Consider the following 13,527-nt stretch of genomic DNA (forward strand, 5'->3'; position numbering starts at 1 on the left):
TAAACGAGCGAGGGTTGCTATTTTCATTAGAGCATTAACTCAAGCCGGTGAGGGATTAATCTGTTTAGGTGATATCAAGTTATGTAACCAGCTACCTGGTAGGGATGGGATAAATTTACTAAAGTGAGGGGAATAAATTTAGGTAACTCATTGTAGTAAGATTAGTATTTATCAACTGTAATAGTAGAATTAATTGTAGTAGTAGAATAAGTATCAATTGTAATTTCAATTCAATTTTAAATCTTTTGTAAATACGTACCTATATGTCGTGTAAAAGTGCCCCTGTGGCCTATTTGCTGATTTTTTTTTTAAACTCGCCTCATTTTGGTGACACGACTAAATCGGTGAAACAACCAATTATCGTTTCGGAATAGTGCTTCAAAGCTTGTGTCACCGAATGAGGCGAGTTTACCCTAATTATTCGCGTCTTTACAATACAAATCACATAAAAATAATAATAAAAATCGTATAAACAAAACGCTTAGTTTAATAAGGCAACCACGCAGCAGCTATCAACCCTGCTCGGGTCTCTTTCTGTCATTGGCTACCATGTAGTCTGTACCATGTATTTTGAGAAATTGCAAAATAAATATCTCTTCATGTACTTGAACCTTTCACTTAACATGAAATTGATTGTAATAATAAATCTATGTCTGTGTTAAAAGCGGTGTAAATCTCTTGAGACCCTTGAGGTCTCTCAGCAGTGTTATTATTCCGTGGTGGGAAAGACATGTGTTCGATGTACTCCTCAATATAAGATCTTATGAAGAATGAAGAACTCCAGCTAGCATTTTGACAAATATGTCGGTGTGAGAGCGACAGATGTCTTATCCACGTAGATAAGTGATAAAATTGGAATCATGATACGCCGGCTGAATAGTACTATCTTCTTTTAATTAACTTAATAACTGGGTGAATTTCTCAGCGTGATTTTTTTGTGGCGGAGCTGATAATCATTGTGTGGGCTAATTGTTTCCGGGTTTTTATTTTTTTTATGAAAACCAATCCTAAAATACTACCTTCGGCAACATTGCAAATTGTTACAAGTGTTATGTATATTTATTTAAAAATAATTTTCCATCGAAATTCTAATTTTGGTGTAGCGTCCAGAGCCTGTTTTTAGCGGATTATTGCTATGGTAAATCCAGTAAATCCGCAGCTATAAAGAAGACTTGCCATAACTTCATTCTTTATTACATTAAGTATATTTTAAGATGACATAAGTCAATATTATTATACAATTTGACACTTATAACTGAGCACCAAAAGTTGTCCGGGGGAACGAACCAATTTTGGTGGTAAGTATTGAAATCATTTTTATGGTTAAACGAGACGCAGCAAGACGAACAAACGTGTCGTAACATGACCATTCAGGTTCGTTCCTGCATTTAGACATGACACAAGTGTCATACCTTGCTGGATTGGTCCGCCCCACACAAAAATATCTAATTTTGGTGGGTCGTAATACTTTTTCCACCAAAATTGCATAAATTTTGGTGGTGAACAAATTGAGGGCAGTAACGTTTTTGTTTCTATTTGAAAAGTATTTATTACATGTTAAAAGTTTATTATTTCAAGTAGAAAATAATAGAAAAATGAATAAAAGGCTTTATTTTTGATTTTATTTTTTATTTTTGTAGGTACACCAATTTTGGTGGCGACCATGTCATTGAAATCGTAATTTCTCTAAAACTACTTATTATAATGAAAGGGCATTGATACATAACATTGGTAATAATTAGTTATGTAACATCAGTACATAATTTCAACAAAAATTACAAAACTAAAAAAATCCACCAAAATTAGGCAAATTTCGAGTATGTTGAAATCCACCCAACTAGGATACAAGTAGTTTAGGTATTTTGAGAATCTATACAAATACATGTGTAGCCGCTTCGGCTGTACGGTGCAGTCTAATGTAGGTACGCGGCGCGGGGAGCCGTGACGTTATTGTGTCGTCAACCGGTCTCCGTACGAGTACTTGGGTAAACGTATGTTGAGTGAACAACATGTCAAATCATGGAAAAATCTAATGTAAACGTTTGTAAGTAATAATGATATGAGTATATACTACTAAAAACTTATTTTTGTATTTCAAAGAGAGTAAGAGATTTATATTAAATTAGCAACGGCGCAAGTACATACCCATTATAATAATAATAAAATACTTTATTGCACTACCACAATGACAACAGCTAAACAAAGAAAGAACTTACATAGTAGATAACAACAGGCGGTCTTATCGCTAACGAGCGATCTCTACCAGACAACCTCCAGACAGCGAGATAGTGGTTAGAAAAGAGTTAAGGGCGGTGAAAATCAACAAAAAAAATGTAAATACCTAACTCAATATAAACTAAAGCCAAGAAAATAAAAAATAAATATATAATTATCTATAAAATAACCTCCAGGTCTTTTTTATCCAAATTACTTAGTACCTGCATTGTAAGTACACCAACTCATTTGTTTATGTGACTGTTTGTGTTCTAAATAAATAAAAAAAAAAAAAAAAAAAACTACATACATTTGTGAAACTATTAATATGTTGATTACTGGCAATTATGTTTTTCCAAATGTAAAAAATATCGTACTTAGTCGTTTATTTCTATTTAAACAGTTGTCATATACAAAAAGGAAAAATAAAACATACAGTTGTTATAGATCTGGAATCTGGATAAAACCGTTCTGTGTTTACCTAAAACAAATTGTCTGCTCACTTTTTCGAATAAAGTCACATATTATATAATATAGTATTTTATGCAACTGGTGGTTAAAAGAGGTCAAAAAAGGTGAGTGGCGTGGGTAACAATTTGAGGCGAAGCCGAAAATTGTTAATAAAGACGCCACGAGCATTTTTTGACTCAGTTAAACACCGTTGCATACAATACTTTTTCTACGACCAAGCACTTATTTTGAAAGAAAATTATAAATTCAACAAATACCTACTTTCAGTCATCTTAGTTATCTAGGTGGAGTGCCTACCATTTTGAATATGCAGTTTGAGTGCAAACATGAAAATAAAACTGTCTATGGTATGGTTCTTTGAAGCCTGGCCACTAAGACGAATCGAGCCGAGTTGAATCGAGTTCTCATACATTTGAATGCGATTCGACGCGTCGCCAATGAACGCAGCAGAAAACGAAGGAGTCTCGACTCTGCGAATTGGTTTGTTAAGTTGGTAGCAATGTATTTACTGAACTGTAACAGCTATATCGTGCTACTTCTACTAAATGTTTTCAGGGTATAGACTAGATAGACTTGTCCTGACATCTTTTATGTAGGGTTTTTAAGTTCTATGCACGACCTTGTAACTCACGAATAACAGTACGGGAGTAGAAAAAATTATTATTCAAATATTCTCATATGTCAGCCTGAGAGGCAGGTACAAGTTATTACCATTACATCGCTGTCGCATTTGCTCCAATAACTTCGTCACCTTCATTTACAATGTGAAGGAAAGAGATGGAACACAGACGTTTCAGGGAAATATGAAGGCGAGACAATATCAATATAGCTGGGTATATGTCCTAGGTATGATATTTTTTTTATTAGGATTGCAAGGTTATGAAACATACATATATAAACTCACTCCTGTCTTGCTAAAAGGGGTAGTCAGAGCACATGAAACTACTACAGTGTCAGTGCCACTCTTAAGATATTATAGGCTACTTTCCTACTAGTCAAATCAGCTTCTTTTTAAGAACTGTCAAAATGATTTGCTAATACGGAATTACTCGTACTGTAAAATACTGAGGAGTGACGTCACGGACAATTCATTTACTTTATATATTTCTCTTTGACTTATTATTGTTGTTAAATAGAAATTATGTTTAAACATTACCACTGTCCATATTTTTTTTCTAATTACCTGGTGCTTTATTTCGTGCATTGCATAAAATATTTTATTCTAAGTATAGGAAAGTAGCCTATTGTAGTGGCATGGCAGGTTGCTAGCCTATCGCCCACACCACAATACTATTGAACCCATAAGCCACAGTCGACTTCTGCGACAGCTATGGGAGGAAGGGAGATGAAATATTTAACTTGTCACCAGAGACAATTTTACCTGTTCTCTTTTTATACTTAAGCAATACAAATACTTTCAGAAGGATATTACTTTACTTGAAAAGGTGCAACGCAGGTCAACCAAGATGGTTTATGGATTACGTAATAAGCCCTACAACCAAAGGCTTGCCAGCCTTGGTTTGACAAGCCTGGAGCAAAGGAGACAGCGTGGTGACCTCATCGAAACATTCAAGATCATACATGACTATTATGACTTACCTGAACTTAAGGACCTGTTTGTTATGAGTAAGAATCACCGTCTTAGAGGCCACAGCTTGAAAATTACTCGCGTTCCCAGCACAAGCAATCCTAGGAAGCACTTCCTATCAAACCGTGTCGTACGCGAGTGGAATAAACTACCAGAAACAGTGATAAGTGCTCCCTCAGTGAACAGTTTCAAAAACAGACTTGATAAACATTTAAAACTAAAATATAAACATTAACTATAGAACAACAAGTGCAGTGATATACACGCATCAGCTATCAGCTGCTAGTGTATCAAATAATAATAATAATAAAAAAAAAAAAAAAAACCGCTGACACTGACGGACGTGTCTTTGGATAAATTTTCACAATTTTATTTATTTTTATAGTATTTTTATCGCCGTTCTTGGTTTTTGTGGTTCAGTTTTTGTGTATTTCTTACGCTACATTAAAATCATGTACAATGAAGAACATACTATCTAAATACACGGATATCAGCATGAACTGTCAAACGGCGATAAGTGCATTGTGAAATTTGTGAAAATGTTAACGAGGTCACGCACCAAAGCGGCACAAAGAAACGCACGCCCACCATCCCCGCCCGCCTCGTCCAGCTCCCCGTCCGCATCGTCGTCGGGCGACGAGTTCGCCACGGCGCCCGACACCGACGGGTCCAGCGACGAGAGCGGGCCGCCGCCGCCACGACCACCTGCGCGACGAGGGCGGCCACCGCTGCCGGCACGCTTGGGGCCTGCGGGACATCCTGCCCCGCCCACGGCTCCCGCTGCCGGTGGTGTAGTGCGTCGCATGACATGGACTCGAGAAATAAACGAGAATGTCATGCGCGCCTATTACGGGGCCACAGAGGGGGGAACCCGGCTATCCGCGTACCGTTCGAGAATGCTGCCTCTGTTTCAGGCACTCGAGCCATCCACCACCGTATCGGAGCAGCGGCTATCGGATCAGGTGCGCGTCATTCAGCGGTCAAAGCGGTTGGATGACGCCACACTTGATCGGCTCCGCCAGGAGGCTCTCGCTACTCGCGCGGACCCTGCCTCGGGGCGGGATTTGCCCGCCATGTCGCCGGACCCGGTGCCCGAACCCGACCTGGCACCGGAGGCGCCGCGGGTTGATTCCGGTAACGACGGCGGGGACTTCGCGAGTCAGAGCGAGAGTGAGCCTGCCAATGAGCAACTGAGGAGGTCTCTGGAAGAGGCGATTACGCAGTATCGCTCCACAAGCAATCCTAGGCCACGATTACCACGTCTGCCCATGAATAGACGCAATCTAGCGCTAATAGGAGCCTTAAATGCTTTACTAGATCCATATATGCGGACTAGTAAAGATCTAGATGATACACACTCGATCATGTACTGCGGGGCCATCGCGGCGTGCCGTGTTGCTCGAGTCAAGTTTCCGGACGCTGACCGTGCAACTAGGACCGCCGAAGGTGTCCCTGCATGGCAAGTACGGATCGAGCGTCGTATCAACTCGTTTAGGACTCTCATTGCAAAGCTGATCTGCTTCAGAAGGGGTAATAATCGCCCCCGAGTAATGCGCTTTGTGAACCAGGCGTTCGCGGGGACGGACATCAGGCCCCGCGACTATTTGGCCAATGTCACAGAGCGCATCGACTTCCTGAAGCAGAAAGTCTATGCATGGGCAAGCCGTATTCGCCGCTACAGAAAGCGTGTGGACCGATTCCAGCAGAATCGTCTTTTTCAAAGCGACCAAAGGAAAGTATACCGAAGGTGGGAGGAAACCGACCCTCGTGTGTCTGACGTGCGGCTGCCGGATGCTACTGCCATGTCTGATTTCTGGCGTAGCATCTGGTCGGTGCCCGTCGAACACACGGAGGGTGAGTGGATGACCGTTGTCGAACGCGAGTGCGAGAGCATCGAGCCTATGGGGGCTATCACCATCAGCCCCGACGACGTAAGTTGTGCTACCCGTACGGCCCAGAACTGGAAAAGTCCTGGACCGGACGGATTGCACAACTTCTGGCTAAAATGGTTTCGATGCTCGCACTCGCATTTGGCAACGCAATTTCAACAAGCCCTCGATCTTGGTTCTCTCCCACCTTCCCTAACAACTGGTGTTACTTTCCTGCTCTATAAGTCCGGTAGTACCACGGAAGCAAAAAACTACAGACCCATCACGTGCTTGCCTACACTTTACAAGCTCCTTACATCCATTTTGAGAGCAAAAATTAACGCGCATATTGTCGCTAACAACATTCTGGCTCCCGCTCAAAATGGATGTAGGGTTGGGTCCCGTGGTACTAAAGAGCTCCTCCTCATAGACATGACCATCTGCCAACAAGTTCGGCGGAACAAGGGAGCCATTTCGGCCGCTTGGATTGACTATAAGAAGGCCTATGATTCGGTGCCTCATTCATGGCTGAGAAGGGTATTGGAGCTGTATAAACTTGATGCAGCTTTAATATCCTTCCTGGCTGCATGTATGAGGCAGTGGACCACAGTCCTTCGTCAACCAGGAGGCAGGGATGGCCCCCCTGGCCCGCAGGACTTCATAAGGATTGAGCGAGGAATATTCCAGGGTGACAGTTTGAGTCCATTATGGTTCTGCCTAGCTCTGAATCCCCTCAGCAAGCTGCTGAAGGATTCTGGGCTAGGTTGCCGGCTTCGGAGAGAGGGTGAAGTCATCTCTCACCTTCTGTACATGGACGATCTCAAACTATTTGCACCGAACACCCAAGACCTGATGGTGCTATTGAAAACCACAGAAGTTTTCAGCACCGCCATCAGAATGGAGTTTGGTGTCGATAAGTGTGCGGTCATGCATGTGCAGCGGGGGGAGGTTGTAAATTCAGAAAATTTACAACTTTCTGAGGCGATGTCGTTCAGATCTATCTCTGAATCAGAAACCTATAAGTACCTTGGTATGTCACAGTCGTTGGGTATTGAGGATGTTGGCATTAGACGGTCGGTGAAGGAGCGCTTTTTCAGTCGGCTGACAAAAGTCCTTAACAGTCTTTTGTCAGGAGGCAACAAAGTGCGCGCCTTTAACGCCTGGGTAATGCCTCTACTCATATACTCCTTTGGCATACTACGGTGGACCCAGACTGAGCTGGACGCCCTGGATCGGAGGGTCCGCTCACTGCTTACCACACACCGTATGTTACACCCGCGCTCGTCTGTTATGAGATTGTACATCCCACGGAAGTGCGGAGGTCGAGGCTTCCTAAACGCCAAAGATCTCCACAACCGTGAGGTGTACAATCTCAGGAATTACTTCCTTAACAACGAGTGCGGGATGCATCGTGATGTGGTGGCAGTGGACGGAAACCTCACGCCGCTCTCCTTGGCGAAACAGAACTGGCGCAAACCTGTGGTACTAAGTACTGCGGACCGCAAGGCGGTATGGGAGAGCAAGCAGCTACACGGGCGGTTCTACAAGGCCCTCACGGGACCCGATGTAGATCTGCTCGCATCGGTGAACTGGTTACGATTCGGGGACCTCTTCGGAGAAACCGAGGGTTTTGCCTGTGCAATTGCGGACGAAGTTATGATGACGAACAACTACCGGAAATATATCCTGAAGGACGGTACGGTCGACATTTGTCGGGCATGCCGCCGTCCCGGAGAGTCACTCAGGCATATTATTTCCGGTTGTTCTCATCTTGCTAACGGCGAGTACTTGCACAGACATAATCTCGTAGCCAGGATTATTCACCAGCAACTTGCTCTTCAATACGGCCTTGTGGACCGCGAAGTACCGTACTACAAGTACTTACCTGCGCCAGTTCTTGAAAATGGTCGTGCCACGCTCTATTGGGATCGATCTATTATCACTGACAGGACTATTGTAGCCAATAAACCTGACATTGTGATAATAGATCGACTGCAACGCCGGGCAGTGCTCGTTGACATCACCATCCCCCATGATGAGAATCTCGTGAAAGCCGAGAAGGACAAGTCCAGTAAGTACCTAGACTTGGCTCACGAGATAACCGCCATGTGGGATGTTGATTCAACGATCATTGTTCCGATAGTCGTTTCAGCGAACGGTCTCATAGCGAAGAGTCTCGACCAACATCTTAAGAGACTCTCGCTAGGTGGCTGGATCAAGGGCCAGATGCAGAAGGCGGTGATCTTGGACACGGCGCGGATAGTCCGACGGTTCCTCTCTCTGCAGCCCTAACCACCGGCAGCTTGGGCCCTGCCCCGCTGCTGGCGGCACCCTAGGTTAGGTTTTTTATAATGTGTTTATATGTTTTTTATATTGTTTTGTATGTGTTTTTGTATTTTACTTTTATATTCATATTATAAAAAGCTTAGCCTAAGAAGCAAAATAAATAAAGGAAATAATAATAAATTAAAACATTTTATACCCCACCTTTTGCACAGTAAAAATACCCGCTGAGTGGATTATTTAAGTTTCTTTTTTTATATAAATTGCCTGAGTGTATGGCGCAGCCGGTAGGATTTATAAATAAGACAATCAAAGAGCGGAATACTAAAAACCAAATTTTTTTTTTCGATATAGAATTCGGTGTTGTAAATGTTTTAGCGACTATTAGATATTTCCCCTATGCACCTATGGGGTACTTTATAGGATAAACAACAACAACATTATTTTTGTCCAAACATCCGATTTAACTTTTAATTAATTTCCAATATTTCCACACCCATTCAAAATATGGTGCTTGTTTAAACATACTGAAGGATATTAAATTTTGTTTTCCTAAGCAAACATACATACCCTTGTCATCCGCGGTCTCGTGTGTACAGCGACACTTGGTTAAATAGACTATTTAAATATTATTTATGTTGGTACTAGTTCGCAAACAAACTTCACACTAGTTGCAAAACTAATGGGGACGTGACAGTTCTGACGTTTGTCTTTTGTTTGACACTTGTTTGTTTTTTAAGTTGGGTCTAGTTTGTGTACAAACATAGATTAAATCTTATCTTATACTTTTAAACGAGCAATTCTTGTGTATTTATTTATTTATTTATTTATTTATATATATATATTTATTTACACTAACGATCTCAGAAACCGCTCTAACGATTTCGCAGAAATTTGTTATGTGGGGGTTTTTGGGGGTGAAAAATCGGTCTAACTTATCCTTAGGTCCCGGAAAACGCGAATTTTCGAGTTTTCATGCGTTTTTCTTCGCGCGCCATCTCGTGTGCAGTAGTTGTACTGTTAAGACAGAATTCTTTCGGTCGATGTAAGTACTATTTATTGCAAACACTAGATGGCGACACAGGTCAAGGCTAAAACGAATAAAAAATACACTATTTGAGTTTTTGTGGCGAAATGCGCGCCATCTCGTGTGGAGTAGTTGTGTTGTTAAGGCTGAGAATTCTTTCGCTCGATGTAGGTACTATTCATTTTTGAACTAGATGGCGACACATGTCAAAGATACGAAACAGAACCGAGCGAAGCTCGGTTGCCCAGATATTGTAATAATAATAAGATTACACCATCCCATACATTAAAATGCGACCGCCTAAGAACGCGCATACACTATTGTCCCAGAGCTGTAAGAACCTCTTTTTGATACATGACAGCGTCCACAATACGTAAACTCGCGCAACCTAATGAAATTTTAAATAAAATCCTGTAATAACATTTAAAAAAATCAAGTACTTAAAAACAATATTTCGCTTACTTTAAACATAATCTAACACATGTTACATTTTTGCGGATCTTCGTTAGTGAGTATTTTACGATATTAATTTATCTTGCAGGATTTACTTATTATGTCATTTATCATTCATTTTTATTTTTAAACTAGTGCTGTGGCTGAGACTGTCATTTCGATTCAAATGACATTTCAGTAAGTTGATAGAAATCGTATATTTGTTTAAGCGCCTCCTTGCACATAGGGCCTAATCGATTCAACCAATTCGAAATTAATCGTTAGATTTGGCAAACGATTCGTCTTAGTCACATCGCAACATACTTCAAAACAAATGTGTCAAAAATGTGAACTTACAAATCCGGGACAATACGATATAGAGTGGCGATAAACACGACCAAAGGGATTGTTTTAAATCGACACGAGTTACGAATTTCCTTTTCGCACGTGTATCGTACGACGTTTTTCAGTACAGATGGCCCTCCGAAGTTTCGACCTGGCATTTAAAATGAATCACTTCTCGCACTAGTGCGTAAAAAAACACCATCTGTACTGAAAAGGTGATATTATAGAGAAAGACCTACACCACCTTGTTTTCTATTGGTGAGCATATTTATGATACAAAATAAAAGCTTTTCCACCGAGAAATAAGCGCAAATTACAAAAAATATTTTGCTGATATTTTTCCGTTTAATTTTCATCTAAATTATTAATAACTACCTAATTATATTGCTGCCTTAGTGATTCAATAAAGACACGTGCCAGATAATCTCAACCTCCCAAACTGCTTAATCTGGACACCAGTAAAGTGATTTCTTGCAGGTAAATATCACGTAGGAGGAACTTAATCCAGTGATTAGTACGGTGAAGGCATTTGGCTATCTTGTCACGTTTCGCTCAATCTGCTTAGTGGGAACACCTTTAGACCCTTTTATTTGGGTCGCCCTTAGTTACACAGAAAGTGATCGTGAGATAAACAAAGATTTTAAAAGAGGATAGGACCGTTTACTCGTTTTGATTGAACACTCATCTAGCATAGAAGATTTCCCCACAATGCGCTATCATTAGACCTTCTGGTGGTTTAGTATTATTGGCGCCGCTACTTTACGAAGAATAGAATAAGAATAAAAATAATTTTAAATTGTTCTGTAAATGTTTTTATATTTTATTTTTATATACATATTGTAAACCAACCCCTTATTTGCCAAAAGTGGCACTGAAACTTGAGTAGTTTCATGTGCTCTGCCTACCCCTTCATGGGATACAGGCGTGATTGTATGTATGTATGTATATTGTAAAATACCTAGCCTAAGAATGAAAATAAATACTGAGAATAATTTATTTGCCAAGAAAAATAATAACTACAATTTTATCATTTACTGTGACTTCCACACTAGGCAAAGCCTGTATCGCGGAAGTCCGGTATTTCAAGTATAGACTCGCTGGAAAGAGCGCAATTTGCACTGACCTTATAATACTATCATCCTTAGCGACGAGGCCATAAAATGGCTGATTGGAGTCAATTTATAGGGATATCTATTTCTGATTATCATAGTATTTACTTTGCCATACGATTAAATAAATAATATAAATTCTAGTTTACTGCGCCTTGTTGTAATGCTGTAACGCGATTGGTTGCTGACTTTGCGTCACGGGCGCGATTATGGTTGACCCATGTCTCGTCAAAATAAAATCGTGGCCTTTTGTCATCCGATGCCCGGAACTGGTCCATTTTTCTTAAAAAGTCCAACCTCGCACAAACTATATCACCGCGCTCCAAAAGCACTCTTCTATTATCCATGGTTTTAACACCGAATGACACATGTCGGTACCTTTGTAGTTATTTAATGATTATGGTTAACACAATTTAGGTAATTGAGAAGCTAGCTCAAAACATGTTATTTATAAAAACCATAATAATTAAATAAATAGGCAATAATATAGAAACTCAACCAAATATATTAATTTAATCGACGTTTAAACCTTTTCGTTATCGATACGTTACCCTCACTACGTCCGTCGAGGTTTGTGGCCCACGCCCGGACTTTTATGGTCTCAGTCGGCTCTTCGCTTGAGGGCTACTATAGTCACAACAAGTTGCGTTAGACTTTTCGCTTGACAAGCAGTCATGCACAGAGTTGTCAATAACAATGCTGGCACAAATAAAGATGCCTAAAAGTCCTATCCTTTCGACGTAATATATAAGTCAGTGGAGATATACACTTGCTTGACTTAGAAAATGAACGGCTTATATCAATAAGGGTGTCGTAGGCAGATACGTCTTTTGTCTAATAAGATGTCTCTTTACACAAAGTGGTAACTAAAGGATTTACCTAGGACTTTACTGTATAAATAACCTATTTATTAACTTTCTTTTTAGTAACAGCTTCTGCAGTTAGTAGTTATTGAAGTAGGATGGATTACTAAGGTACCAGATTGAATAATTTCACTACCCCCTTGGGTATCGTAGAAGTCGACTGTGGGATATGGTTTCGATCGTATTGTGGGCTATGGGCTGCTAACTTTGTCACTGTAATATCACATTTTCGTTTTTTTTTTCAACTTCTTAACAGATAAAAGCTGTAAAGTGCATTAGTGCGTTTTCATATTATGCGATCCGATATCGGATGTCGGACCGATATCCCATACATTACAGGCGCCATCTTAAATTTTTCTGTTGAAATCCCTCCGACATCCGATATCGGATCGGATAATGTGAAAATGCACTTAGAGTAATTTTGAATCACAGAAATGCTCGGGTAATTTCGAACGGGGAATCTTGATATGATGGAAATAATTGTGGTTTTTTATACGACTTTCAAAATTAGACAACTTTCGGAATTACCCTTATGCACCTTACTGAAATTTGAGAAGTTTTATAATATATGTCCTGCCTATCTTTTTTGGGAGTACAGGCATTACAAGAAAAAAAAACACCTGTACAATCTTCCAGCAATAAAAGTCCTTGTATCTCACTATAAGCTAGCACGCCTTCGCCAGCTGTGCAGCACAAAGCCAGCGCCTGGCGGTTATCTGACGGGGAAAGGCCTGGTATTGTAGTTGGCACTCCTTTTGCGCTATCAATGTTCTAAGATACTTTGTTATAGGTACGTTTTATAATCATAAGTCATCTTATAGCATAGTCATATCATAAGTTGGCGTTGTGTCAGTTATTTTCAATTTGTACTTAGATGCAACTGGGGCAGATAATCCTCTAGGCAGGGCGTAAAAATGAGCTCTTGTGCGTGAGTTCCACCCGTAGTTTCGCATATATTCGGCGCAGATAGTTTTCTATATTCAAAGTGGCCGCTGCGTATTGGCAAAGATCGAGTCATTCCGTGTTCTGGCATTATAACTCACGAGTGGTTATGCAAGATATTGAGCATCTACATAACAATTACTCGCTAATACACGAGCGGCATTGCTAACGTTAAGAGTTGCAAGCCAGGACGGCGAAGAAACTAACAGTAGAACAAATGAGTGGCGGTTCTGCGGGTCAATAAAAAATGGCTACAGTGGCGCCACAGTTTCGTTTAAACGTCACCACTTCAGGCAGCGACGCGTGACTTGCTCTCTCTTGAAATATAACCACCGACTCTAAGCGCATGTCCTAGACAATAGAACTCTACCAATACTTTTAAAAA

Source organism: Leguminivora glycinivorella, chromosome 15 (assembly GCF_023078275.1).
Source record: "Leguminivora glycinivorella isolate SPB_JAAS2020 chromosome 15, LegGlyc_1.1, whole genome shotgun sequence".
In the NCBI taxonomy this organism is placed as follows: domain Eukaryota; kingdom Metazoa; phylum Arthropoda; class Insecta; order Lepidoptera; family Tortricidae; genus Leguminivora; species Leguminivora glycinivorella.